The sequence below is a fragment of the Octopus bimaculoides genome, chromosome 20 (assembly GCF_046866305.1).
Source record: "Octopus bimaculoides isolate indiv1 chromosome 20, ASM4686630v1, whole genome shotgun sequence".
In the NCBI taxonomy this organism is placed as follows: Eukaryota; Metazoa; Mollusca; class Cephalopoda; order Octopoda; family Octopodidae; genus Octopus; species Octopus bimaculoides.
The window spans coordinates 599,330-604,329 of record NC_142947.1 but is presented as its reverse complement, the minus strand read 5'-3'; the positions used below and the strand labels follow the sequence as shown (position 1 = coordinate 604,329).

General features: G+C 30.7%; 1 long non-coding RNA gene across 2 annotated transcripts in view; it reads right to left on the bottom strand.

The window, feature by feature from the left end:
- Positions 1 to 5,000, bottom strand: part of LOC149131570 (uncharacterized) — a 152,574-nt gene that overhangs the window by 98,484 nt on the left and 49,090 nt on the right. For both annotated transcript variants that reach the window (XR_016237475.1, XR_016237474.1), the window contains one exon: positions 1,303 to 1,385. This is a non-coding gene — a long non-coding RNA (uncharacterized LOC149131570). The remainder of the gene's footprint in view (positions 1 to 1,302; positions 1,386 to 5,000) is intronic.

Genomic DNA, 5,000 nt, shown 5'->3' with positions numbered 1-5,000 from the left:
TTGTTGTAGTAGTAGTAGCCCGATGTTAGCAATTTTTCTTTTCCAACTGTCGATTCTGTTGTATATACATGTATAATATATATGTGTATCTTTTTTTATTTCCTTAATATGTTTCAGCCCAAAGGCTGTGGCCTTGCCGGAGCACTGCCAGTGTAATCGCCTTTCCAGTAGTCATTCTTATACGATTGGCTTTCATATGTGTGTGTGTGTGTGTGTGTGTGTGTGTGTGTGAGGGTATAAATGGCTGGATGGATGTACGTACGTATATATCTGTATATATACATATACCTTCATATATATTTATACACATAACCATATATATATATATATATATATATATATATATATATATATATATATATATATATATATATATATACATATATATATCAGAGGAAAGCCGTACAGCTTTCAAGTGACTTCACAGTTCATTATTTATTTTCTTTCCTCAACATTGAGTCATTTTTGTTCATTGATTTCTAATAAAAAACTTAATAAATTACGGATGTCACTTCATTTGGTCTTTTTCCTTCCATTTTTTATGAGGGTCAAATAAAATGAGGTATTTATTGAATATCTACACACACACACACACACACACACACACACACACACACACACACACACACACACACACACACACACACACACACACACACACACATACACAGAGGAATATTCGTACATATATCTATTTGTGAATATGAAGATATGTGAGTCTGTGTATTGTATATGTACATTTATAGCTATTTGTGTGTGTGTGTGTGTGTGTGTGTATGTATATATATATATATATATATATATATATATATATATATATATATATATATATATATGCATGCATGTATGTATGTATGTACATAGATATACAGATATTGCTGCAAACATATTTATAGTTATATATCTGGGAGTGTATATATGTATAAATGTACGTATGAATGTATGTATGCACATATGTATGCACATATATATACATATATATATATATATATATATATATATATATATATATATATATATATATATATATATATATATATATATATACGTGCATACGTACGTAGGTACGTACGTAGGTACGTACGTGAATGCGTAGGTTAGGTACGTATGCATGTATGTATGGATAGATTAATTATGAATCACTGCAGTGTTGAATATGGTGCCTCGCAGTATTTTTTCCTAATCCCTACGCTCAAATTTTAGTCCCGCATCGGTCAACCTTAACTGTCAAAATTTTTGTGGGCATAGATGAAAAATGTACTTGTTGAAGCTTAAAACACTAGAAATGATTAATTGCCTTACCTGTTTTTACCTTGTGCCTTCTGATTTCAAATTCCTCCACCACCACCACCACCCCACACACACACGCGCACTTCGCTCCATCACTAAAACACAAAGAGTTGACACTTCTGTGAGAAGTTGGAAACATGAAATAGTATCAGCTTGAACTGGCCAATGGAAACATCGATTCTTTGGTTCGATAGATAGATCGATTGCTTCCATCATGTATATGTGTGTGTATCAAAACAGAGCATTGGAAAAACGTTTTTGATATTATTTATTCACCATAGCATACGTTTCCCTTCCACATAGGAGTTACAAAGGAGTCCATGTAGAAAAAACTTCCAGGTCATTTCTTATTAGAAACTCATCAGACAGAGAATCGAATGACTAATTACTTTGATTATTTATCTGAGGAATTCCTAAGAGGAGATCTCTTACATATTTTTCCCTACAAGTACAAAAAAATTTGGAATAGGATAAAAGATTTTGAAGTAAACAAACAAAACGCAAATATTAAAAGAGATTTTTGGATAAATTATATCTTGCTAAACAAAGAACTAGTGTCATTTACTTAATGAGTGGTAAGATTCGTTTTTCAAAGGCTGGCTTAAATTCATATTTCAGAAGTCAACTTCATGCAGTTTGTCTAAGACATACAAAGCTCATAGAAGCAGATGTGTTGGTCTCAAAAAGGCATTTAACTATTAATAAATAAGACAAAACGAAGGGCGCTGTACCACTTGAGAGGAGACATTGACACTGTTTTGTTATGCAAATTTCAGAAAGCTTTTGCGACTCAAAAGCCATTAATGTGTTCTTGCACGAAAAATGCACATCTAACGAGAAGTGATCAAGCTTTGATTAAGAACAGACTTCCTCTAAGTCTCTCTCTCTCTCTCTCTCTCACCCTCTCTCTATATATATGTATGGATCTCTCTCTCTCTCTCTCTCTCTCTCTCTCTCTCTCTCTCTCTATATATATATATATATATATATATATATATATATATATATATATATATATATATATATATATATATATATATATACACATACATGTGTCTGTATATGTTTATATACTCACACGCACACATATAAACATATGTTTATAGATGTATATATATGCATATATATATATACACACATACGCACATATTTAAAGCTATTATGAACGGCTTGTTCAATTTAATTTTTTTTTAATTTATAGTTATTAAATTTTACTCTGTATATGACAGAATTAATGAATTAAACTCTAAAGAACACTCAGATTTAGAAAACTGGTGCATTTAATTTATCGACATCGATCAAAACATTTATTATAATATCACATTAATTAAAAAAGAAACAAATTCATAATTACTTCAACTTTATTTTATACGGACATGTAAAGACTACTGTTTATTCAGCTAATGCTCATTCTATTGATGACTTTCCGGCTAGAATAACTAATGTGATTCAAGATAAAATTGAAAATCAGCTGCTAATCGGAATTCTAGAGCTACAGAATTTGTAACATGGTTTGCATATGTAATAATGTTTGTCATGTTGAAAATGGACGACCGCAAGAGCGGAGCTTATGTTAAAAGCTAATAAATTCATTCGGTTATCATTTTCAAAGATTTGTTTTGTTGGATATATCAAAATGAAGCTTTAGAAATTTTTGCGAAATCGCACAAAGTCTTCATAATAGGTATACACACACATACAGATATATATATATATATATATATATATATATATATATATATGTATATATATACATATGTGTGTGTGTATATATATATATGTGTGTATGTATGTATGTACTATGTATGTATATACGAGGGTGAGTCAAAAGTTAATGCCATTTTGTTTAGGACAGGTATAATTACCAACACAGGAACATGTATCATACATCAAAATGAAGCTGGTCCTCTGTGGATCACATCCCTACTTCTCAACATAGTCACCGTTTCTCTCAATAGCAATGCTCGGGGTCGGACGGTTCTATTGAAGAACCTGGCACGTGTGGCATTGTCTGGCTTTGTTTTAGATCACATCCTTTATTGAGCCAAAATACCTTCCGTCTTTCCCTTATTCTCTTTGAGATTCCAGCATCCGTATCTTGGCTTATATTCACTGAGTGCCTGAAGTAAAGGCACTCCTGTATTTCTTGGATTTCGTCGCTTCCCACCTCTATTGGAGTGATGTACAGGAATTATATATTAGAAAAAATAATAAGGTTCTCAGATATCTGGATTTTTTTTTTTTTTTTTTTTCTAATACTGAATGACGCCCTCGGCCGTGTTCGAAATCAGGATTAGAATGAACTAAGAGTGCAGGGCAACATTCAGACCTATATACAGTCCATTGTTTCAACCCTTTCCACCCTTGGACACATAATTAATTAGACTTCAACTAGTAACAACAACTAATTAGTCTTTAGAATTGATCAAAAGCACATCTGTTCACATCAGTTATGATCTGTTGTACATCATTTAGCCATCATGTATAAACACACGCACACACAGATATATATATACATATATATATATATATATATATCTATATATATATATCTATATATATATATATATATATATATATATATATAGAGAGAGAGAGAGAGAGAGAGAGAGAGAGAGAGAGAGAGAGAGAGAGAGAGAGAGAGTCAGAAAGATAGAGAGAGATATATGTAGATAGATATATAGACTAATAGAGAAAGATATATACGTACATATTTACGTACATATTTATATGCGCGAACGTACACGCACACACATGTATACTCAGATGCAGACACTCAAAAAAATAAACGTATTTACAAAATATAACCAAAGATATAAAAAAAAGAGGAAATAAAAATATATAAAATAAGGAAAAAAAAGACTTTACATAAAAAGATACGAAAAAAAGACAATAAAAAAATCAATAAAGTCGATGATGAACGCAAGCAAAAAGAATGAAATAAAACCGAACGCATTGATGTGACCCCTCACAAGGATCTGTTGGCCTTTTTGTCGTTGTACCGTGGTATTTAGGGTTAGCGGGGTGGTGCGGATGTTCAAGGGCAATGAGTACAGTTTTTGAAGTGCATCTTGTAACAAGACATACCTCAATATGTCAGACTGTTCATATCAGTGGTGCGTGACGGGTCGAATAATATTTGTGTTAGTTTATTATTATTATTATTATTATTATTATTATTATTATTATTATCATTATTATTAATATTATTTTTATTATTATTATCATTATTATTATTGTTATTATTATCATCATTATCATTATTATTAATATAATAATAATATTATTATCATTATTGTTATTATTATCATCATCATTATTGTTATTATTATTATTATTATTATTATTATTATTAATATAATAATAATAATTTTTTTTATTATTATCATTATTATTATTGTTATTATTATCATCATCATCATTATTATCATTACTATTATCATAGTAATCCTGTAATTACTTTGTGCAACGCGATTATTGTTCTTCGGTAGCAACTGTTATTTCGTATTTGCTGACCCCTAGAAAGTATTAAACATGGCTAATATTTCCTTCAAACTTTGCTTTTCTTACATTTATTCGAGCCCCAAAGGATCCCTCTCAACACATGGCTATGATGCTCCCACTACTTCTGCCGAAGGTCAGAAATGCATGTATTGTCACCACTAAGGGACATTGCTCAAGTAGTTATGGTCAAGTAACTGGCAAGCAAA